This window comes from Lissotriton vulgaris, chromosome 5 (assembly GCF_964263255.1).
Source record: "Lissotriton vulgaris chromosome 5, aLisVul1.2, whole genome shotgun sequence".
NCBI classification, from domain to species: Eukaryota; Metazoa; Chordata; class Amphibia; order Caudata; family Salamandridae; genus Lissotriton; species Lissotriton vulgaris.
The window spans coordinates 1,576,137,394-1,576,163,987 of record NC_141693.1 but is presented as its reverse complement, the minus strand read 5'-3'; positions in this window follow the sequence as shown (position 1 = coordinate 1,576,163,987).

Here is a 26,594-nt window from a genome sequence, read left to right as displayed (position 1 = left end):
TTGATTGCAATATTATGTAGAATGGCACAAGTTGCCACTGTCATGATTGTGATTTCCAGAGCATATTGTAAGGAACTGAAAATGAGTTTCCACCAATCCAAATGTCTTTCTTCTCAATCACACCACCAGGCCCGGACTGGCCGTTGCGGGCACCGGGCAATCCCCCGGTGGGCCGCAAGGGTGGGGGCCGGTTTTGGGCCCCTGTGGGCCGTTTTTGTTATAGGGCCGTTTTTGCAAAATCGGCCCGTTACAAAATCGGCCGAAAAGCGGCCCTGGCAAAGCTCGGTCACCCCCTCCCTCTCCCCGGGGGGTGGGGGGGAGGTCAAGCACTTTGCCAGGGCCGGTTTTCGTTCCCAGTCCTGCCCTGCACACCACTGGTGCGATGATGTAATCCATAGACGTAGTGTCTAAGAACTATCACCTAAAACACAAAGATTACTGTGAATTTTATTTCATTATGCATGTGATAAGCACAAACATGTGTTATAATTAAGGCTCCCTGTTTTATGTTTTTACGGATTTTTACAGATAAATGCAGACAGAAAACCATTCATTTCCTTGTTTGTATTTATTTTTAAATGCAGATAAATACGGAAATTGGGTGCTTTGTGAATGATTCTAAATACACTTTGCCTTGACTGCCAGGCCAATAACTGAGTGGATTGATAGGTAACGGGGTTGAAAAAAGAAAGACATTTTAGTAAAGGGGCTTAAACAGCAGTAAATATGCACAAGGCTGAAACAGAAATGATCATATTTTCATAAAAGTGCACAGATTTATTTTTTGCAGGTATTCATATTACTGAAACCTGGCAGACATGCAAGCATGACTCCATATTTATTGGTTTAATACATGTGGAAATATACCAGTTTCAGCTTTATTTTTTTCACAAAACCCATAATAAATATGGATAAATACAACTAAAGCTGACAAAAAATAAATATGGATAAATACAGACAGAAATGTCACAAAAATAAATACCATAAAACCGGGAGCCCTAGTTATAATACTTAATATCATTACCTAACAAATATCCATCATCAAACTCTCCTCTTCCCAGCCGTCTGTATATTCCACTGTGCCTAAACATGAAGGAGTCATGGGTGCTTCCTGGGTATTATGACACAATATGACTTATTAAATAGTTTGTGTCACACACCACTTGAATGTGAGTTTTCCCTGTTCCTAAACAAATATTCAAGTTGAGATGAAAAACAAATAGGAACATGTATTTCATCTATATTCCCTACGACATGTGTAAATGCTTTCAACCCAGTAAAATTTTAATTTAGTGGATTGAATTTCCTGTATATTTCTGGGCAGGTTCATGTAATGGTTGAAACAGAGAAGTAAGATTTCTAGAAATCTACCAAAAAATTTGAAAGTGCACTATGAGAAACCCTACCAGCTACAGTAATCACACTGTGGTAACTCCGTGAGGCCAAAAAGTATAAAGAGTTCAACATCTGAATATGGGTGAGGAATGAATGTCTGCGCAGAGTAATGCTTTCTGACTGTGTGGCTTCAAAAGTGCAATTATCTCTAACATCACAGCGCTACTTAATCTGCATTTATCAAAGGTCTCTCCCTCAGTTTGTTAGAAAATGGACAGCCTGACTCTGAAAATCCTCTCCCGTCTCCTCCTCTTCCTCTGCTCAGCAGCCAGTATTTGCATCCTCCTAACAATCACATACAATGCAGACATTGTGGAAACCCCTTTTGCATTCTGGCTTAACTTTTATAGTTTGCACACAGGAATCACCTGAACTGAATTGATAGTAAATTTCATGTGCAACTAGGCCTTTTTCTGGCCAGTCGCTAACTGTGACAGCCTACAACATACATTATAGATTCTACAAGTATGAATTGAAACATTTGGTCGCAGTATGGTCGCATTACAAAAAACAAATTGTGACTGGCTTTTGTACACCGCAAGTAGCCACTTTTGGAGTCACAATCCGATTTGCAAATCACAAATTCTTTCTACATCTAGCCCCAAGTTCCTTGAAAAATATATGTCAGCTGCACCATCTGGGAGAAAATAATAACAAAATGCTTGAATGTGAAAATATTTAGTCCTCCTTTAAAACCATCATAAGTAGAAACCTTAAGAAAGGAAATTGTCTACCTTTTAAGTTTGTTTATTGAGTCACAGGGCCTGATTCACAAAAGTAAACTTACACTTTTGTGTAATTTAATGATTGCTCACTATTCAGAAAGGTATTTTACAAGTTGTATCTTTACAGCTACAGAGTCTCCACACATGAACAGTTAGGACTGTCTTTTTATGTGCGGGGACTCTACAGTTGAAAAGATGATACTTGTAAAGTACTTTTGTGAATAGCAAAGAATCATAAACTTACACAAACATGTAAGTATACCTTTGTAAAACCAGCAGTTATAGTTACCTGAGCTAACTATAACTTACGACCCCCAATGCACTGCTTATGACCTCACATACTATATCACTCATTACATGGTCAGTGACATCACTAATGACATCACTGAGTACATCTCAAAACGGCATCACTGATGACATCATCCCATGACGATAAGTGTTTTGTCAGCGTTTCTGTTACTTAAAGATATATACTAAACTCCAGAATAAATTAAATTACTATTCTTTCAGCACTAGCAATTAGTCATACCCTTTCTAACATATCTCATCTGACTGGCTTTGTTACTGTCTGTATCAGTGTGGGAGTGGATGTCTGTGTAGATGTATGGGTATGTGAGTGTGTGTGTGTGAGTAGTGGTATGGATGTGTCAGTGGGTATGTGAGTAGCTATATGAGTGGATGAGTAGCTTTTTTTGAGAATGCGTGGCTGTATGGGTGAATTAGCAGCTGTTTGAGTGGTTGCATATGTGTGTGAGTGGATGTATGGGTGACTGAGTAGCTGTGTGAGTATCTGTGAGTGAGTGACCAGCTGTTTGAGTATGTGTATAGGTAAGTGAGTGTGAGTGGCTGTTTTGGGGAATGAATGTGTGTGAGTGGCTGTAAAGGTGAGTGAGTGGGTGTGTGAGTTGTATGGATGTGTGAATAGGTTTGTAAGTGGTTCTGCGGGTGTGTGAGTAGTTGTACGGGTGATAGAGTGGCTGTATGGTTAATTGAGTGAGTATGTAAGTAGCTGTATTGGTGAGTGGGTGTCAGTATGAGTGGCTGTATGGGTGAGTGCATGGGTGTCTGGGTACCTGTGTGGGTGAGTGAGTGGTTGTGTGAGCTTCTCTATGGGTGATTTAGTGGGTGTGTGAGTGACTGTAATGGTGTATCAGTGGGTATGTAAGTGTCTGTATGTCTAAATGACGAGCTGTCTGAGTGGCTGTATTGGTGAATGAGAGGGTGCATGAGTGTCTGTATTGGTGAGTTAATAGGTGTGTGAGTGTCAGTATGAGTGACTGGTTGAGTGGTTGGCTCTATGGTTGCACAATTGGTTATTTGAGTACTGGTATGGGCCTCGGAATGGGTATGTGAGGGCTTGTGTGGGGGTGTGAGCAGGTGTATGAGTGGTTCTGTGGACAATGTCCTCAGTGATGTTATCAGTGATGTCATTTGAGATATCATTTAACATGTTATCAGTTAAGCCAATGACCATATCATAAGTGCTGTAGTATGTCAGATCATAAGCAGTGCATTGCGGGGGCGTAAGTTATAGTTAGCTCAAGTAACTATAACTGCTGAAATTCTATGGTTTTGTATGAGTGCAATTTGAGCCTAACTATAACATCCCTTTAACCTTTGTTTTTTTCAGTGAATTTCTAAGATTTTTTTCAATCTTTTTCCTAACTATAATGTTCCTGTAACCTTTGTTTTTTTCAGTAATTTTAAGGTTTTTATAACTCTATTTCCTAACTATAACATCCATGTAGCGTTTGTTTTTTTCAGTGAATTTCATTTTTTTTGTATTGTATGTTGTAAGTGTAATATGTTTAACTTTAAAATATGAGTGTGTTTTTAATGTAGAGTTATTTTGTAGTGGTTTCCTATATTTTTTCTTTAAATTTTTTATGACAACGCCGTTCATCGCAATTTGCAATTTTTTTCAATGACGACTGGTTTTGCAACATGTAGTTTCCAAAGATTTGGGTAATCACAATTATAGCCTTTTTTAAAGTATGATACACATCTATAAACACATCTTAATTACTGATTAACATCGGTACTTTATAAATATAGTGGAGAAACTTATATTTCCCAAATTCATTTTGTCAGAACAACGCCGTTCGTCGTGGTGATGCAGTTTTTTTAAGTATGATACACATCTATAAACACATTTTAATTAATGATTGTAATCTGTAGTTTATAAACATGGTGGAGAAACTTATATTTCCCAAATTATTTTTATTAAAAAACTGTTTTTAGTTATATTTCTGTTTTTGGAATGACATCGGTAGTTGTGAACATCATGTGACCTGGAAACAAAAAGATGGGATTGGATGTGACACTTTTCATTATCCTTCAAAGGACTTTCCCACCTGTTTCTTCCTTCGTGAATATTCCTCTTACTATTTGGAACAGTTTTGGCACTCTTGTGTTGTTTAGGGGGAAGGAGTACACCTTGTACTTGTTTTTGTCATTTCTCCTAAAAAATAAAATGGCATCAGGGAGAGAAGAGCCAGAACAACTTCCTGACGAAATCGAGGAGCAGGAAGTGCCATCTGCAGCTGAAAACTCTGGAAAAGATGAGCCCCCAGCAAAGAGACAGAGTGTGGCATGTGCCATTTTCACAATTCCATTTGGTAAAAGCAAAAATGTGGCTAAAATTGTTTAGGGCACCTTGTGCAACAAAACCTTGTCACAGGGCACAGCAAAAAAGTTCTCATATGGTACAAGATCTATGCTCTACCATATAAAAATTCACTGATCTCAACTTAAAAGGCCACAAAAGGAGAGAGAAGGTAAAGAGCCATCAGCCTCTAGAGCTCCAGTATCTCCTCCAGTAGAGAGAGTACCAGGAGAGGTGGAGAAGCGGCGGCCAGAAATCTTCCCACACATGAGGTGTGAGGGTATGTACTGTCTGGACTGAAATGCCAGCCTTAAAGCTGGAGAACAGTGTGTGGATATTATTAAAACATAAGCACCAAACACACCTCTTAATTTCTGCTATCATTTTCTCAGTTATTTGCACTGTTCTTCTGTTTCAAGTTAGAATTTCTTTTACCCTCAATGCCATAATATTTCAGAAAAAAAATATTAAAGAAATACAAAATGTTAAAAAATTAAAACAAAATTAAAACAGAGTAAAAAAATAAGGTTCATTTTACAACCATCTTTCATGGTTAAAAAAAGATTCATTGAATGTGCGTGTATATGCAAGAAAGACTGCATATATGGGGTGGGAAAGGAGTGCATCACTGTGTGTATGGGTGAGTTGGTGAGTGCATGAGTGGTGTGTGGGTGAGTGAGTGAATGCATGACTAGTATGTGGGTGAGTGAGTGAATGCATGAGTGATAAATGTGTGGGTGAGTGCATGAGTATGTATATGGTTGAGTGAGTGTATCAGTGCTGTATGGTTGAGTGAATGAGTGCATTATTCGTGTATGAGTGATTGGTTGCATATATGGGCGAGTAAGTCAGTACATGAATGGGTGAGTGAATGCGTGAATCAGTGATGTATGGGTGACTAAGTTCATGAGTATGTGTATGGGTGATTGAGTGGGTGCATGAGTGCAGGTATGAGTGATTGATTAAGTGCATGAGTGGTATATGGTTGAGTGAGTGTGTGCATGAGTGGCGTTTGGATGATTGAGTGCATGAGTAGTATATGGGTGGGTGAGTGAATGAGTGGTGTATGGGTGAGTTAATGAATGTGTGAGTGAATGAGTGCATGCATGGTGTATGGGTGAATAATTGTATGAGTATTTATATGTGATTGGGTGAGGGCAAGAGTTCATGTTTGCATGAGTGCTGTATGGCTGATTGAGTGCATGAGTTGAAGTATGGTTGACTGACTGCATTAGTGGTTTATGGCTGATTAACTGAGTACATGAGTGTGTATATGGGTGAATGAAAGTATGAGCGCTATATGTATAAGTGTATGGGTAAGTAATTGCCTCCATAAATAAGTGCTGAGTGACTAAGTAAGTAGCTCTATGACTATCTGTAAATCTGCTGCATTCCAAATAAAATTGTACATACCAAAGTGACACAAATAACTAATAGGAAGCTATGACAAAAGCACTCTATGTTGAAAAACACTTTCCATTGATATGTCTAAGCGATATCTGTGTGGTAGAATAAGTGTTTTAAGACATCTAACTTGGTTGAACTGCAGCCACTATTGGAAAACAAAAAGAGCAAAAAGATATATTAGTATTTAATATTCAAAATTATAGAAAAGTAAAAAATATATTGATTATACTATAACACTGTATTAAAATATACTTCAAATATTAATTCCCTTTTTCACTGTTCACAGCTTTCATATTTCTTCACCATTAACAATGGTTTGTATGAAGTGTCATCCTTGGTCAATGGGAAACAAAACAATGATTGGATTGTACAAATATCCCCCAAAATGCACAGTAGATCACTACAAATAAGTGATACTATAGATTGCACTCACTACAATTAATTAATAAGTTTCTCTTTCTGAATTTACTACAATATCAAAACAAACTTATGTCAACAACATTTCCTATATTATTCTACCTGGTACAATATCACAAATAAATGTAAAGCATTTTTGACATAATTTTGAAATAAACATAGCTTGTAGGACAAATGATATGTGAACTGCTGATGATCCAAGTATACAAAATCCCACACAGTAGTACGTAGACGTTTGTGTTGGAGAAACAAAAGGGGTTATTTTTTTTAGTTTTGAAGTTAGTTTTTAGTCCCAACTTACGGCTGCTGTAACTAGAGTATATCCATTCAGTTGTTAACTGTAATTAGAGAATGTATTGTTTAGATGTTATATAAACTCCTTTGTTGAAGATAAAATGACTCTTGCATTTGTAACAACTTTTTGAAGGCATTTCCCCCAATAGGTCAAATAATGTCTAATATACAGATAAACCAAGTAATAAAAAACACAGTACACCACTATTTTATCCACAAATTGTCCTCAGAGCTTTGGTTGAAGAAAAAAAAGAGATACAAGTTTGGTAATTTATTAGGTAGTCTTGGTTTGGCTTTTGGATTGATATCATTGCATTCTGTTCATCCAGGTTCACTCTTTAAACAGACAGTGAGGTGTTCAGAGGTTGTATTAACTCCTTTGTGAAAGATGATAATCACAGTAGTAAAAGTCCTTCCTGAAATTTATATTTGTCTAGCTACAATGTTTGCAATTTCAGTTTCCAATTTTGAACCATTCGCTCTGCGTCATAGTTGCATTACTATAAGGTATTTTCCAGTTGTTTCTAGAAACAGCGTAGCATAACATTTGATCTGCAGTTTGGGCAGGTCATATTTTGGTTGGCCCTTTTCAACAATTTCTCGAAAGGCACGCTTTTAGAATCTGGTAATATCAAGTAGATAAATTGTTTAGAATTCATTACAGTGCTGGATGGGAATCCACAATCTTCGCAGTCATGGTTCCATTAGTAACTCAATCCAAATAACTTATTAATAGTTACTTCTTCTTGCTCTCACACTCCTAGCATCACCATAATCAATTATTGTGTGTTTTGTTGAATATTTAGAGAGAACACTACTGATCAGGTACATATATCTAGATGATTTCTAAAATATGAAGCAGAATACATTACACTTCTGTCACTCAGTAAATGTTGAAGCAAACCATATTGTGCAGAACAGATTTTCTTATCTGTTTTTCTTCCATTTGGTTTACTACATGTGGTAACTGCAACAGTACATTCAGAACAACATTTGCGTAGCAGTTGACCTCTGAAACGTTTTCGAAGTCAATCAATAACAAACCGGACAATATTCTCATTCCTGACAATGCTACATATGATATTCCTTCTTTGAATACAGTACTTTCAAGACTAACAAAAGCTTCCACTACACTCAAATCTTGTGATTTGTAGATCGTTACAGCATACGCTAGAGACAGTAGGAACTGCTTTTGCTGTACGTATAAGTCTTTCACTAGCAAAAATTGTACAACCCATCGGCCAATCTGCTTGACACCATCAATCTCATAAAATGTTACGGCCAAGTATTCAATCTCATCTATGTTTGGGTATTAATCAAATGTAAAACTTTATCCATTGCGACATTTACTAACCTTTCTTCAACATTTAAATTCTGACGCAAAATTATAAAGAAATTTATGCAGACATGTAAACGCCACTCTAACCCTGTAGTTTTTGATACAGACTTCTCCAAATAATCTAATTTTTCTTGTAGTTTATCTGTGAGTAGTATTGTGACTCCCCAATGCTCCATTTTGCCAGTAGCTGTAATTTCCTAAATATCTTCTTTCTCCAGTTGTAGTAATTCTTAATTGTATTCGGAGCACTCTTGAAGGGTTAGCATTAAACAAACTATAGACTTTTCTTCTGTAATGAAATTATACATTAGTTGTGCTGCTGTAATATTAGATGGAAATAGTTTCTTGATAAGGCTAATTTCCAAAGCCTGTTTCCCTTGTTTTGTGACAACTCCTACTCTAATGTCCTTCAGTTTATCTCCATATTCCATATCTGATGCTTGCTGCATATTTTTCACGAATTCTTTGTTTTAAAAGTTTGCCAAATATTCATGTGCCCAATATTTCCTATATATTTTCTGGTTTCATTATGTAGAAGTATCTTGAGAACAGGTTGTTCTTTTACAGGTATTAGTTGTAGTAGGTCACAAAAAACTATTAAATGGTTTCCACCAAACAGTACATCATAGTTTGTTTTCAAAGTCTGCTGTATTCCTAAATGTATGAAGGCAAGCATTAGGTTCGAAACCATGCTCACTTCATCAATAATTAGAAGCTTTCATTTTTTTCAATACTCTTGCCACCTCATGACAAGCTTCACCAGATAATTTCCGATATTATAATTTGTTGTCATGTTCCATAGGTAGCATTAATAGTAGATGAATGGTAATTCCTTTTGTGTTATGTGCAGCTAATCCTTTTGGGGCAGTAACTACATATGACAAATTTAAATCTGTAGTCTTCTGTAGATAACTGCTGAGTACGTTAATTAAGAAGCTTTTTCCTGTGCCGGCTTGACCACTTATGTGCAGTAGAACTGGTTTTATGTGTTCTGTCATTGAAACACTGCTATTTTCCGCATGAGGCACTTTTACACTTTGATCATGCTGGGAAGTGGCTTTTTCAGACGGGTGGTGCCGCGCTCCGATTGATTCTTTCTCCACCAACACGGCATTTGTAAAGCACAAACTACTCACCCCTACGGGTCTCAGGGCGCTGTGGCCTGTTGTGGAAATGAAGTCAGCTATTGCCCAGAGTCACATGGTGCTGACCTGAGCTGCCGCCGGAGCCAGGGATCGAACCGTGAGCCCTGTGCTCTGAAGTCAGCTGCCCTGGTGGAGAAAGAACCAATCAGAGCCCGGCACCACCGGTTTGAAAAAAGCCACTTCCCAGCATGATCAAAGTCTAAAAGTGCCTTGAGCAGCAAATAGTAGCGTTTCAATGACAGAACCATAAAATAGCAGCAAGTTCAAATTCATGAGCAGTTTAAAATCAAATAACACATAAAATACACTCCTTTCCCCAGCAGCGCGTCCGCGCTGGGCCGTGCGTAAAGTAATTGGGGCGCAACAGGTTCGTCCTGGGTATGCCTCTGTTTGGCAGAGAAAGAACCAATCAGAGCGCAGCACCACCAGTCTGAAAAAAGCCACTTCCCAGTGTGATCAAAGTCTAAAAGTGCCTCGAGCAGCAAATAGCAGCGTTACAATGACAGAACCCTAAAATAGCAGCAAGTTTAAATTCATGAGCAGTGTAAAACCAAACAACACATAAAATGCACTCCTTCCCCCAGCAGCACATCTGCACTGCGGCATGCATAAAGCACCTGGGGCACAACAGGCTCCTCCTAGGTGCTCCTCCTGTGCCAAAAACCGTGGTAGAAAATCTCGGCATTCGGGTGGACAATACCCTATCTTTTGAGGAGCACGCCAAGTCTGTGGCTGGGACTTTTTTCGGCATACTGCATGGCCTAAAACCCATTCTGGGCATGTCTGACCCCCCATACCTGCCAGTTGGTAGGTAAAGCCACAATTTTGACCACGCTGGATTTCTGCAATACTCTTCTGCTTGGTGCTAATAAATCAGTGAAAAATAGGCTCTAGCGCACCATGAATGCGGCAGCATGCACTCTACTCGTCTTACCAAATCACATCTCTGTTTTAGGAATCGCTGCGCCAACTCCATTGGTTTGCTATTGAGCAAAGAATCTGGTTCAAAGTACTCTGTGTTACGGACAAAATACTGGAGGGCTCACACCCTGACGATTCTCGGCGACCTCTGCCATCACTACATTCCTACCCATGCTCTGCGCTCCGCTGATCTTCATCTGATGTGGGTGCCCTGTTTCCGTATAGCCGGAGGTCATTCTTTTAAGGCACTAGCACCGACTCTGTGGAACTCGCTGCCTCTCTCCATTAGGAACATCTCCAATCTCCTGGCCTTTAGAAAGGCGGTTAAGACCTGGCTGTTTCAGTAGCAGTTGTATCGTTTGCACCTTTCCTTCCGGTATTCAGCACTGGGACGTCCCTTCGCCCGAACAGCCATGCGCTCTACAAATCACCTAACATAACATAACATAACAATGAAGAACATTCACACTGTTTCTTCTCATGCAAGAATCCATGCTCTATTTTATCTCTAACTTAACAAAAAAAACTTTCTGTTCATTATTCAGTTGTTGTACTAACTGTTTGAAATCTACAGTTTCTTCTTTTGCTGGCTGCATTGCATTCTCCACCTCAATCATAGACATTGTGTCTTCATTTTGAATTATTGACTCTTCAAGAGGATCTTGACTTGCTGGTGTAGAACTATGGCTGCTTTGTGAACTCTCCCTCGCTATCTCAGCAGCGAACATGTTCTCATGTTCAATCTCATCTAACAACATTTTCAAGTAGGTTGGAAAGACTGAACACTCAATATTGTCTTTCACAGCATTGAATGAGTCTTCATAACAGTCAAAATGTCCAAGTAAATCGGATTCAGCATGCAATGGCTTGAACAACTGCAAAAGTGCCAAGTAGAAAACCTTTCTTCTCTCTGGCGTTTGGCAGATAAGCTTTCTATGGTTAATTCGATTTCCTTTGTTGTGTCTTAACAAAAAACTGTCACATCCAAGTAGTACATATCTTCCTTCCTCTATGTTTTCAGTTACATTACTTCTATATGTATAGTGCTGAAGTACTTCATAGAGACACATGTTTTGAAGATGGGGAGTCCTTCTTGGGTAACATGTATCTAGAATGTTAGTCTTCAGAATGTCTGTACTCTCAGGATCCAATTCAGCAAGGTACTGTATTTCTGGGAAATACTTTAATACTTTATTATAGCTGCTTGCAAGACCTAGACACACCCATACAATTCCTTTTGACTTAGAGAACAAAATAGCCGAGCTCAACCATTCATAGGAATCTATTTCTCTATGGGTAAGCATTTTCAAACTAAAACTGTACAATTTTTTCTTAAGACTCTTTTTTTTAGAAATCCCCTCCCACACCTCTTTCATCTCTGTCTACTCTGACATTGTTATATATGAAGCTAAGTAGCGAGCAACAGTGATGGAGTTGTCTGCAACAAATGGTAGATCCATGGTTGCATTTAAATTCTTTAGAATGACAGGTTTGTAGTCATTTATATACTTTAAAGCCTCTGTTCTCCTGAGGTTATATGTATTTTTTGGGGAGTTCAATTTCAGTGTATGTCTGACTGCAGACAAAAAGCTGTTCACTCTTCCTTCTGAGATGACAGGTCATGGGAACCCAAAAGAGCCATCTTTTGTAAAATGTTACTTTAAAAATCTGTATTTCTGGCAACAGTATTTCCCACATCTATGAGTATGAAATCATAGAACTTGTCTCAAGGCCTTGTCACCAGTGTCTTTTGGGATTGCACGTCACATACTGTTCTATGAAAGACAAAACAGATGCATCAGTGTCTGTTCCAAACTTCGGAGCATCTTTTACCCACAAGAGCATATGAATATTTGGAGCACCTCTACCTTGGTACTCTTTGTGCCAAAAGAAATCAGTTATTTTGCCGAGAGGAGCATTGGTTTTGTTGCAGATAAAAGCCATAATAGCTTGAAACCTGTGGTTAAAATATTTGCAAACGTATTAAGGTTCCATTGAGCAAAAGTCTCCTGGTGTCTTTAGATTAATGTCTTTTATGTTTAAAAGTTTGCTTCATGCAGGAATTCAAGCAGGTCATCACACGCATGCTCAGCACAACTGCGTATTAGAAACCAAGTTGGTGCTCCTAGGTTTCTTGACATGCATTTCAGCTCACCATAACTACGATACCAATACTCATTGGTAACATGCTGACATACCATCTAATTAATCCAGTTGTACTGTAGGTTTTCTTCTTCTCCATGAACTTTCTCAACAAATTCCCTTGCTGAGAGATTTTTTCATGTTCACTCCTGTTTTGAGAATGTGATTTACTGCATAGGATTGCCAAGAAAAGTCACTCGCAAATAGTAGATGAAATTTATAGGGGATACATTGGCAAAATCTAGGGTCCTCTGAATAAAGTCTAGTTGATCTGTACTCGTCTACTGGTATTTGTACAGGCTGTCCATCATACCTACCACCTACTCCAGTTGGAAACATATGTGGAAAACAGCGAGCTTCTAAACGTTTCTCCCACACACTTAAGGGAGCTACTTTCACTTCTTGCATTTGAAAGAGATCAATTGCATCACCAATAATTTTTTTAGAAAGCAGAGAATCAATACTGTAACGTTCATAAATTTCTTCTGTTCTAGATCGATCCACCTTTTCAATCTGACCTCTCAATGGTAAAGTGTCATCCTCCATTTGCATAATATCTACATTTTTATAGCAAATGTTATTTTGCACCAGATATAGTGTTATGTTTACTTTACTAACATCTACTAACTCTTGCCATATCGTTTTGCTCTTGGTTGGGGCACCATTGACTAGAATTACAAGTCCTTCTTCCAAATTTTGTTGTACCTCTTTCGATATTCTGCTTGAAATCTAATGGCAAGTACACAACTCTATCTTTAAGATGTTTCAGGAGCTCATTTGGAGTCCCCTTCCCTGTCTTGGACATGCTAGTGGGTGGCCCTGTAAATTAGGAAACGTTCGTACTTTGCATGTCTGTAGTTATAGTTGTCTCATTATAATATAGCTAACATTGCTCTATTAATGTTTATGTATCTGTGTTCTCTTTGTGTCACTGTATGCATTACTGGCACACTGGGTATGGTATCATATTCATTATAGTGTTGCTCTGTATCTATCCATCTTAAAAGGAATATTTGTCTGGAGTAAATTGCAAATTTGTGTCACTACATGTCTATATATCTGACTGAGTGTAAAAGTCCACCTATATCAGTCCCATGAGCTGTTTGAATGAATATGCCGGCATGTGACTGTCTGTTTTAGTAACTCTATAGCTCTCTAAATGTGAATGTAAGTGCTGAACGAATACCTCAGTGCTTCTGTCAGGGATTTGAGGGGTATATAGGTGTCTGTAACAACTGCCTTTCACACTGCTAAATATATGTGCAGCTGCCTTTCATACTGCTAAATATATAAGTAGTTTATGAATACTTAAGTGAATGTAGAAGGGCCTCTGGCAGTATGTGAGTGAGTGAAAGAGAAGGTCTGTGCTTTGGGAACAGGTGTGTCAGTTGTATTATAGGTGGTATAGTCTACGTAGTTCTCGCATACCGATCTTCAAGTGCCTTAGTAAGTTACTAAAACTTAAAAGGATATCTCGCAATCTTTTAAGCATAAAGCACTGTGCCTTAAGGCATACCTACAGCATATCTCAGAGGTGAGTTATTTGAACTGAAACATGAATTTAGGATTGGCAAACAGCTTTGGCAGGCCAAGTGAAGCTGGCAGTGAAACTGCACAGACAGGGTTTCGAACAGTAGGCCTTACCCATGTTTAAAAAACTATTTGTCTACAGTGAATGCCGAAGTTGTGTCACTACTTTCCTACATATCTGAGTGAGTGTAGATGTACACCTGTAGCAGTGCAATGAGATGTTTAAGGTAGTGTGTAAGTATTTGACTGTCTTTTATGTATTGGCATTTATATAGCGCACTACTTACCCGTAGGGTCCCAAGGCGCTTCGACCGCTGCGAAACCCTTCCTGGCTTCCCTGAGAGATGGTCCCTTAATGGGTATCTCCAGGGTGAGACCAGGCATCCCCGGCGGTCTGGTGGGGCCGTTAGTGAAGATGAGGCAAGCTAATGCCCAGAGTTGCCGAGTGTGATCGCTGATCAGAGTGGGCACCGAGGCGAGAGAATTATCGAATCCGCTGACCCTGGTCCAGAAACCAGCCGCGCCGGGAATCGAACCCTGGTCCCGGGCCGTCCTCTGCTCTCGGGTCTGCCGCCTCTAACCAGTGAGCCACATACTAGATTTAGTATCTCTATAGCTCTCTATAGCTGTGTGTAAGTGGCTGAACATACATCTTAGTGCCTAAGTTAGCGAATAGAGGGCTGTAGGTGTGACTGCAACTACCTGTGAGTCTGCTGCACGCACAAATAGTTTCTTGGTAAGTGACTGCATGTATATATGCTTCTGTAGCTGTCTCATTAGTAGAGAGAGAGGGTCTGCGTTTTTGTGAAAATGTATGTCATTTACTTTAAGGGTGGCGCACTATATGTAGGCTGTGGACCTGCAAGTGCACAAGTGACCTATTGTACTAAAACACACATCTCGCATCTCTTAAACACAAAGCACCATGCTTTATAGCATACCTACATCATATCTTTGATGTGACTTTTGTGCATGAAAACATTTGTTTAAGACTTGACAAACATGTTTTACATGCCAAATCAAGCTGCAAGTTAGAGTACACAGACAGGGTAACAAGTAGTAGGGCTGATCATGTTTAAACAGTGCATGTTTCACCATGCCTACGACTCTCATACTATACATTAGACTCAGTATTAGTTTAAAGAGCATGTTTTACCAGATAAGCACATACAAACCTACCCTAAAATTTACCAACACCTACCCTGAAGGGTAAACAATACATAGCTAGTATGTTTCACAAGCAATGCCCTAGGTGCACTGACTCGGGAAGGACTGGAAATCCTAATGAAACATACCTTTGCACAATTGATGGCACTTTCCCCTCACACTGTCTTGGTGTACTCTAGAATATGCCAAAGGCAGAAATGAAAGTGGTCAAATTGTTATGTGCCCGAGTTAGGCCCATCTAGCAAAGCTGCTCATTTCCTCACATTGTCCTCTTTTCTACACAATAAAATTATTGCTGTGACCTTTTGCACATATTTGCATGCATTACAATGTTGTATTAGTTTCTTTGAAACTGCTTTGCTTAGACATCTAGCTTTGCAGAACATAATCATAATGCCTCGAACACTGAGTACAAGGTCTTTACGCACCATGATATAATGTTGTTCTGTCTTAATTCACAGGGCGACAGGGCTATCTACATACCCATAACAAATGCTAATCTGAGTGTACATCGCAAGGATGCTCTTTATTATAAATAAGGAAGCATTTCTGGGGGTTGGCAGAGGAGACACTTCTGCTGACATCGAAAGGGCCTGTATGCTGATGCTTCAGCGAGCAACTACCTGACATCTCTATGAGGGGTGCCCAGCTTGTGACTAAGACGGGGTCCTACATTCTTTCCCACCAGGTAATGGGATCGGATCATTCAGTGTCGGGATTCTTGATTCTACAAACACTCTAGACATATACAGCGTAGAAATTGCTTAGTAGGAGTACGCCTGATTACTACCTTGTTTTAAATGCCTGCGCATATACACTGTTTTAGCACCATGGTGGAACTGTATCTGCTATTTACTCTTTTGGTGCTTGTAATCAATCTGCTCCTGTCAATTGATTATCACAGAACGTGTATTCTATACAAGAATAACTTTGGTTCAATAAATATATTGAAAACATCCCATTGCGTATTCTCTGTATACTTCTCTGAGAACAATAGTGCAAGAGTGACTGAGCAAAAAGGTTCTGATCTGTTACCACGATCCCTGAGGGGTCAGGGTTGTCATGTTCAGTGGTTGCCGGAAACCATTTGCTCTCTGTTTGATTTAAGGGGGCTTATGGTGGCACTGCGAGCTATACTGCAGAGGTGCATGGAATCAGTCTAACCATCTCACCTTAAGTTTATGTTGTCTACAAACGCCCAGGTCCTATGGATTAGTGGGAACTATACCGCAAAATCAATTTTGTCTGCAAATTGACAAATCCAGGAAACATGGTAATAAAACTTGTTTTGCACTCCTCGGAGACCATAACATGGGCTCTATCTACAACATAAACCTGTGTTTGTCACATGCATCGAATTTCCAGAAGTGATGGAGTTCACTTTACAGACGAAGGCAACAGGGTGTTTCTCAGCAACCTGAAACTCTGCATCCAGTCTTATGTGTAGCTGATACATAATCACAATAAACCCAAGGTTGTTCTCAGAGCCACCCTATTACCCAAAATCATATTAATTGCTACATTGTCACAATATCAATGACAATGTAGCAAATGCACAAAACAAAAGCACACATTCAATAGCCACCAGCACATTCAAAATTCAGAACTACAAAAGTGGTTCTGTGCATTAAATTGGATACATAGATGTGTGGGGTTTCTCACTGGGCAAACAAGGGTCTGCATGAGTCTGTGAGTATATGTATAAGTATTTGAGTGGACCTGTCAGTCGGTGCACAACTGACAAGCTCTGTGAGAGACTGCATAACAGTCTCAGTACATTTGAGAGAGTGTGTAACTATCTGAGTGAGTTAGAATGAGTGTGTATGAGTCTCTGAGCAAATCTGTGAGTTGCTGCAACACTCTCTGAGTGGGGTCTGTGAGTTGATGCATCAGTGTCTGAGTGAGATTCTGAATGCTGGTATAATGTTCTCAATTGGTCTGTAAATGCCTGTGTGACTCTCAGTGGGTAAGTAGGTGCATGATCCTCTACCTGGGTATGTGAGTGAGTGCATGAATATCTGACTGGGTCTATGAGTGGATGCTTGGGTCTGTAAGTGAGACTATGAGTGGGCGCATGAGTGTCTGAGTGGGTCTGTGAGTAGTTTCAGGAGTGTCTGAGTTGGTCTGTGAGCAGATGCATAAGTGTATGAGTGGGTCTGAGAGTGGGTGCATGAGTGTCTGAGTGGGTCTATGAGTGGGTGTGTGAGTGCCTCACTGGGTCGATGAATAGGTGCATGAGTGCTTCATTGGGTCTATGAGTGAGTGCATTAGTGTATGAGTGAGTGTACAATTTATTTTAATTTGTATTCATTTTTCGCCGACATTCGCAAATTTGTTGTACCATTACACAGGGGCCACACTGACAGTTGCTCATGGAAAAAGCCATTTTTAAGAAGCTGTGCACAAACGCCCCTATATTCCACTCATGGGGTCCAGACACCTCTATCCTTATACCCCTGGGTTTTATTTTGAGCCCACAGGGACTGTCTCCCATTAGATATAATGGTGGCTGCAACTCTCTCCTCAGGTTGCGGCCTGTCAATTACTGCTTTTCTCTTGGTGTGCGTGATCAATCGCAAAATTGGTGTGAAATATCTGTAGCCACAGATATCACTATCTTGGTTCCATTAAATTTCTCAACAACTACTGAACAGATCGCATCCCATCGTACCCCAACTATGAAAGATCAGCAACATCTCCTTCGAAACAGCGACATTCCCGGAAAGCTTCAAGCACGCTGAAATCAACGCCCTTCTCAAGAAGCCCAAAGCGGACCCCAAGGACCTCAAGAACCTCCGGCCCATCTCCCTGCTCCCCTTCCCGGCAAAAGTCATCGAGAAAATCGTCAACATGCAACTGGCCCGCCACCTGGAAGACAACAACATCTTGGACCCGTCCCAGTCCGGATTCAGACGAAACCACAGCACCGAGACAGCCCTCATCGCTGACACAGACGACATCAGGCGCCAGCTAGACAAAGGCGAAACATCAGCCCTCATCCTCCTGGACCTGTCAGCCGCCTTCGACACGGTCTGCCATCAAACTCTAAAGACACGCCTCCTAGAAGCCGGAATCCAAGAGAAGGCTCTCGACTGGACCACGTCCTTCCTCACCGGCAGAACCCAGAGTGTCCACCTCCTACCCTTCTGATCCGAAGCCACTGACCTCATCTGCGGCGTCCCCCAGGGCTCATCCCTCAGTCCGACGCTGTTCAACATCTACATGGCCCCCCTCGCACAAGTGGCCCGCCATCACGACCTCAACATCATCTCCTACGCCAACGACAACCAGCTCACCCTCTCCCTCACAAAGGACCCACACACCGCCAAAACCAACCTCCACGAGGGAATGAAGGCTGTCGCCGACTGGATGAGGAGCAGCCGTCTGAAGCTGAACTCGGACAAGACGGAGGTCCTCTTCCTCGGACCCACCCCCTCAGCCTGGGACGACTCCTGGTGGCCGACCACACTGGGAACAGCACCAACACCCACCGACCACGCACGCAATCTAGGTTTCATCCTCGACTCCTCCCTTTCCATGTCTAAACAGGTCAACGCCGTCTCCTCCTCCTGCTACAACACCCTCCGCATGCTCCGCAGGATCTACAAGTGGATCCCGACTGAAACAAGAAGAACGGTGACATAGGCCCTCGTCAGCAGCAGATTGGACTACAGCAAGGCACTCTTTGCAGGAATCCCAGCCAAACACCTACGACGACTACAACGCATCCAAAACGCCTCTGCCCGACTGATCGTCAACGTCCCCCGCCGCAACCACATCACCTCTCCCACCTGGGAGACCTACACTGGCTCCCCATCGACAAGAGGATCACCTTCAAGCTCCTCACCCACGCACACAAAGCACTCCACAACCCCGGACCAGCCTACCTGAACAGCAGACTCAGCTTCCACACCCCCACCCGCCATCTCCGCTCTGCCAGCTTCGCCCTCACCGCTGTCCCCTTGAAACTCTCCATGAGCAATAAGACTCACTATGACACTTTTGGGGGATTTTTTTTGGAAGATGCGTCAAACGGTGCCAAAGATTAGGTAGGTCAAGAAATGCTTTTCCTATGGAAACATGGTCCTAACTATAACTCCCTATTGAGGACCGCCAATCGGTAACATATATATATATATATATATATGTATACACATGTATATGAAATTTAGCAGTTGTAATTAGCTGAGCTAACTATAACTCGCACCCCCACAATGCACTGATTGTGACCTCACATATTACATCACTCATGACATGGTCAGTGACATCACTGATGACATCTCATATAACATCACTGATGACATCAACCGGTGACCATGAGCATTTGTAAAACATTTATGAGTGTTAAATATATATACCAAAGTGTATTGGTGAATCAGTGGGTCTATTAGTGCCTGAATAGATGATTCAGTGGGTGCATGACTAGATGTATAAGTGAGTGATTAGGTGTCTCAGTGAATGTATGGGTGAGTGGCTGGTTTTGTGAATGTTCGTATCAGTCTGTGTCTAAATGGCTGAATAAGTGGGTACGTGAGTGGGCATATGAGTGACTGTATGGGTGATAGATTGGTTGTCTGGGTACCTGTAAGGGTGTCTGACTGTCTGTGTGGGTGGGTGAGGGGGTGTGACTGCCAGTATGGATGAGTAAGTGGGTGAGTCAGTGACTGTTTGGGTTAGTGAATGTGTGTATGAGGGGCTGTATGGGTGAGTGAGTGTGTGTATGGCTGTGTGGATGAGTGGATGTGTCAGTAGTATATGGGTGAGTAACTGGGTATATGAGTGACTGATAGAATATATGAGTGACTGTATGGGTGAATGTGAGAGCGGCTGTATATGTGAGTTTGTGCTTGTGTCAGTGACTGTGTAGGTGAGTGAGTACATGTTAGTATCTTATCTGTATGAGTTAGTAAGTGTGTGTGTATGTGTATGTGTGTGTGTGTGTGTAACTGTATGAGTGAGTGAGTAAGTGGCTGTGTGATTGTATTGGTAAGTGAGTAGGTGTGTCAGTAGCTCTATGGGTGTATGATTGAATATGTCAGTGGCTGTTTTGGTGGCTGGGTGAGTGTATTAGTGGCTGTATAGGTCAGTGAGTGGATGTGTGTGTAGAATCAGTGAGTGGGATATAAGTACTGGTATGGGTCTGTGATTGGGTTTGCAAATGGTTGTGTGGGAGTGCGTATATGAAAGGTTTGATGGGGGTGTGAGTGTGTGCATTAGTGATTTTGTGGATGATGTCATTAGTGATGTCATTTGAGATGTCATTAGTGATGTCAACAGTGATGTCACTGACCATGTCATGAGTGATGTGATATATGAGGTCATAGGCAGAGCATTGCGGGGGCGCTAGATATAGATATTTGCATTGTAATATGACAGGTCCATACACCACTCTGTTAGTGTGGGAACTGGGCCTTTCATCCATCTCATAGTGAGTCTTCTTTTGGCTATTAATATGCCCAGTGCTATTAGTTTCCTAGTTCCTTTAGGCAGATCTTTGGTGTATCCCAGTAGGGCCACTAGTGGTGTCATGAGAATATGAGTCTCCGCTATTTCCTGTAATGCCCAATTAACTTGAGACCAATATTTTTGGATCGCAGGGCAATCCCATGCCAGGTGTGTAAAGTTGCCCCTGCCGCCCCGCATCTGTCACAGTTGTCATCCTCTCTCTACCCATATCTATGTAATCTAGCTGGTGTGTAGTACACCCTCTTTAAATCAGATTACCAACCTGTACCGCCCTGCATCATTTGGGATCCTTCACCCTGGACCACGTCCTTCACCACCCAATTTTAAGAATTTTCACGCACTTAACACTTATTATTTTCACATAGGCACTGCTACTCAGCTTACCCCCTGATACCACAGTATACCACATGCACATTTGTGACATTCTCACTAGATTGGGCTACATCCGTCTAGTCTACTGTGGGTAAAACCACTTTCCTTCAGGGTGAAGGATCCCAAATGATGCAGGGCGGTACAGGTTGGTAATCTGATGGGAACATTTATTTAACGGTGACACACTCTCGGTGGATTTGTCGGATGTATCCCTTATTTACACAGTCCGGTTACAAATAGTTTGTGTTATGACCCATTGTTATCTAGTTGTTGGTATTTATAGCATCATGAATCAACCCTCCATAGCCATCTCTTATTTCTGTTACCTCGTTTGCACCCTTTGCCGGCCGAGTCAGTGTAGCCAGGGTGGTGCTAGGCCTTTCGCCTTCCCTGTATACCCTAGCAGTGCTGCTTTATTGTATTCGTCTATCTTTTCCCTAATAAGGCCTAGCACCTCTGGAGTGGAGGCTTTCAGTGATCCTTTCTGTAATTCAGCTATTTCAGCTTCCAATTTTTGTGATCTACCCCTAACGGCCCGAAGCACCCCAGAGTGTATGGATATAACCACTCTGCAAATATATACCTTGAATGCTTCCCAAATAGTGGCCATCTTAGGGACGCCACCAATATTACTATTAAAGTAATGGTCTATCTCCTAAGAGAGCTCTTCCCTAAACGCTGCATCCAGCAGCAAATACTGTGGAAAACGCCACACAGGAGCCCTGGGTAATATCTCATCTTGTTTTATTTGCAACCTGACAGGGGAGTGGTCTGAATTGTGCACGCCAAATGCTCGCATTCTACTATGTGGAGAGCCAGGTCTCTTGTGGAATACCAGTAGTCAATGCGCGTATGTATATCATATACTGAGGGGTAGTGAGTGTACCCTCTGCCTTGGGAGTAGCGATAGAGCCATGCATCTACAAGATCACCTGCCTCCGCTATTGCAGCTATGGTCTTAGCTGCTGATGAGCATTGTCGTGATGGACCTCTTGACCTGTCGAGGTAAGGGGATTGTACACAGTTAAAATCACCCTCCTCCCCAAAAGTGTAGGCAGCATCGTGTACGTAGCATTTTTTTGTTATGTAGTCTATATATATAAAAACGAAAGTATGTCTGTCTGTTTGTCCTTTATGCATTACTACACCATTCATCCGATCGCCATGAAACTTTGGAAGTTGTTCAGTACACTCCCGCAAAGGTTTCTGTCAAAAAAAAAATGTTTTAATCGGCCCCCCAGGGCCCTCATAATCTTTCGAATACTGAAATCGACACCGAATATGCGAGCATCGTCGACAGTTATGACCCCCAAACGGGAATCGATTGGTCAATCTACATCAGAAGCACGAAAGAAAAAGGCTTTACGAGCTTCAGAAAACAGACGAGCAACGGGAAGCAAGATTTGAAGCTGTTCGAATACAAACTGCTCAAGCCCGTAATTCTCAAACGAACGAGCAACGAGAATCAAGATTGGAAGCCGATCGAGTATGCACTGCTCAGGCCCATTCTTCTCAAACGAACAAGCATGAGAATCAAGATTGGAAACAGATCGATTACGCACTGCTCTAGCCCGCTCGAATGAAACAGGAGAGCAACGAGAATCAAGATTGGAAAACGATCAATTACGCACTGCTCAAGCCTGCTCGAATGAAACAGGAGAGCAACCAGAATCAAGATTGGAAGCCAATCGAGGACGCACTGCTCAAGCCACACTTAGAAATGTTTTCACAAATAAAATGAATAAGTTTCAATAACAATGACACAATGTAAATTTAATGTTATCATAACGAGTTTCCTTGAATTTCCTTTCTTCTGAGATCGCAGCAACGCACACGGGTAAGCTAGTGCTCGATATAACTGGGGGTCATCGTAATTTGGCCCGTATATCCCCACCAGCCGAACACTGAAGGCATCTTTACGGTAGTGTGCTGCTATGTATCTACCCCAGGGGGCAGTTTCTAGTGCCTGTAATTTATTATTGGAACCCTGTATCACCCACATCAATACTCTTCGTGCGTGCGAAGTGAATCCAGCTGCCACACATTCCCCCTTCATTCTTCTTTGCGTAAGTAGGCCTGTGTGAGTAGTGAGATGGGTTTACTGCAATATTGCTACGTCTATTTGGTGTCTATGCAAATATACTAGCTCTTTGCATATTTTTCGTGGATCATTCAAGCCTCTAACATTCCATGTTAAAAAATGTAGCATTGCCCCTCACTGTTGTTATTTCTGCTCACAGTATGTAATCACTCTCAGTATACCTTTGCTGCTTTTCGAGTCTTTCCTAATAATATTTATAGGGATACTTCTACCACACAATTGCTTAACTGTTATGCCCCCTCGCACGTCATGTACCTCAAACAACATGTTTTTTTTAGCCCACCCTCGCCAAACCCCTTTGAACATCCCCACTATCCTTCCCATTAAAGTGTGTGATACACATGGGGGAGGTGAGTGCCTGACAGCTTATTTAAGCCCCGGTTCCCACTACCGTTGATTATGTTACGAATCCATTACCCTATCTTTAATTTAATCCTTTACTGTTAGACTATTGTAGCTTGGCCCCTGCATACATTGCCCCTCCGGTCTCTATCCGGAACATAAGGTCATCATGTGTTTATGTTCTTAAGTGCACTCCCGATTGGCGTTAATGTACATTAGTCTTTATGCATTAAATAGCCTATAGTTCCACCATATATGTGAGATTGTGCACTTAACAATCAAATCAAGCCAAACCAGCGGGAATGATAATGTCCCAATTTCAAACATGGAAATACAACCTCCTGTCATGCACTCCCTCTCTGTATTTCCCCCTATCTCGATTGAGGAAGTATTAGTACTCATCTCCCAGATAAAGAGTGGTTGCCCAACGGATACTATCCCTGCGCGTGTTATGCCCACACTGGCAATGGAACTGGGACCTGTAATCCAGAGGCTGATAAACCTCTCGCTAAGCACAGGACAGGTTCCGCTAGGATGAAGAAGGCACTGGTTAAGCCGCTCAGGAAAAACACTGCGATTCCCTGGAATGAGCTAGCCAACCTTAGGCCTATATCCCTGCTCCCTTTTTTAGGCAAAGTTATTGAAAAATTTGTTAATAGAAATTTGTCTAAATACATTGAATCCGCAGGAGTGTTGGACTACTCACAATCGGGCTTCAGGCCTAAACACAGTACCAAGACCGCCCTGATGTCAGTCGCAGACGATCTACACATGTACCAGGATAGGGGCCACTCCGTTATCCTGGTGTTGTTGGATCTGTCTGCGGCATTTGACACAGTGTCACATTCCATCCTGACTGCCAGGCTAGTTAACATCGGCCTGAAGCACGAAGCTCTGGCATGGTTGAGGAGTTTCCTAACAAACCGCACCCAGCAAGTAACAATGGGTTCGTATCGATCAGAGGAAGTTGAAATCTCCAAGGGGGTGCCGCAGGGCTCATGCTTGAGCCCCACGCTCTTCAACATTTACGTGGCACCCCTGGCGAACATCATGAGAACTTACGGATTCATCCCGATATCTTAAGCGGATGACACTCAACTCCTCTTTCCCTTTAAGATCTTTACCCCCGAGGTTAGGAATCCTTCTCTCAGGGCATGAAAGCAGTAGCACACTGGATGTCTTCCAACTACTTGCAATGCAACGTTGGAAAGACAGAAGTCATGTTGTTTGGTGAAGCAAAACTACTTTGGACTCCGGACTGGTGGCCACAAGATCTGGCACCAGTACCCAAGCCCAAACAAATAGTCAAGAATCTGGGAGTCCGATTAGATCAAGAACTCACTCTAAAACAACATGGCAACCAGGTGGTGGGAGCCTGCTTCCATATAATTGGCATGTTGCGTAAAATCTTCCCCCTACTACCAGATGCAACTAGGAGGACGCTGGTACAGGCTCTAGTCCTGAGTCGAATAGACTATTGCAATGGCCTGCTCCTGTCCGCTAACGAGGGAGTCACGACAAGACTTCTGGTGGTTCAGAACACGGCTGCTCGCTTGGTTTTGAACGCCCCTCCTCGTACGCCTTCCAAACCTCTGCTGACAAAACTACATTGGTTATCTGTCAAACAGAGGGCCAAGTTTAAAGTATGCTGCACAATACACAAAAGCCTTAACGGGTTAGGTCCTGCATACCTGACCACCACATTTGTCCCTTACATACCCTCCCGGACACTCAGGTCAAGCGAGCAAGGCCTTCTTTGTGTACCTAGAGCAAAGAAAAGCAGACATGGAACCAAAGCGCTATCTGTAGCAGGACCCTCCCTTTGGAACAGTCTCCCAAAATCTCTCAGGCTATGTGCAGAACACTTCCCTTTTAGAAAAATGTTGAAGACCTTCTTATTCCAACACTAGAATGGCTGCTAAACTACTCCTTCCCCTAAACTTATGTTGTAGAGGCCTAAAGGCGCGGAGATACTCCTCCGGGAGTCAAAGCCAGCGCGGTACAAACCTGCAAATAAAACAATATGGTCCACCGTCTAGAGGAAGTTTCTGCACAATCAGTCCTCTTGATCCAGTGTGCTGGGGCTATGATTGTCTGCATCGTTAACCTCCGGTGTCTGTTTGCTGTGCTTAGTCTTAATGAGGGTTTTGAGAGCCTGCTGTAGATTGCTAGGATCCGAATATATCTTAGAGTTGCTGTCTAGTGTGGCCTTTAGGCGAGCCAGATACAGCATTGCATATTCATTTTTTAAATCGCGTAACGTCTGCTTCATGGGGGCACTCTTGCCTCTTGTACTTTTGGAGTAAAGTCCGGATAAAGGGATATCTCAGCGCCCTCATAGCAAAGCGTCTTCAGCTCCCTTGCTTTCCTCAGAGCTGTGTCCCTGTCCCTGTAATTTAATATTCTGGCTATGAGTAGGCGAGTAAGAGCCCCAGGTGGTGGTCTAGATGCCAAAGTACGATGTGCCCACTCCACAACGAATATTACGGAAAAGGTGTCTCGGCTCAGTAGTGTTATTAGTAACTTCTCCACGAATAGTTCCATATTGCCTGTCGGGTGTATTCCGGAAGGCCAACGATGCGCATATTATTACGCCTAGAGCGTTCTTCCAAGTCTTCAGTCTTGAGCTGCAGGGTGTCCAATAGTTTCTCGACTTGCTTTTGAGCGTTTGCGGTTTCCACCTGTTGGTCCTCAGCTTCTGAAACTCTGCGCTACACCACATCAGTTCTTCCCCATGCGTATCTAGGCATTCCATCATGCGATCCATGTGGCCCGAGAGTGAGTCGATTTTCCCAGCAATAGTTGAGAGGCTTTGTTGCATCGTTTCCAGTATTTTGCACAAGTCACTGCCCAGCTCCGAACCAAAGGCGCCTCACTCTTCCATCTCGGTCTCAGCATCCTCATCTCTGGTCCTGGCTGATTTATGTTGCTCAAGTTGCAGTTTGGATTGCATCTTATCGGGCTTCCGCATCTTTTCCCTTGAGGAGTCTGGGGTGTGCGCAACAGCGTTCGGAACACCACCGTCTGCACCTATTCCAGGGAGCAGTATACTCCCTGCACATCTCTTTTCCGTCTTTATGCCTGCAGTGGATGTTCAGGGCAGGTGATCAGCTAACAGTTAGACCTGACCACTCGGTCACAGAATCAGGCTATACAAGTGCTGCGTCACACCAGTACCCCTTCAGCCAATCCTGCAGACATCTCCCGCCACTGCTGTTACTAGTAT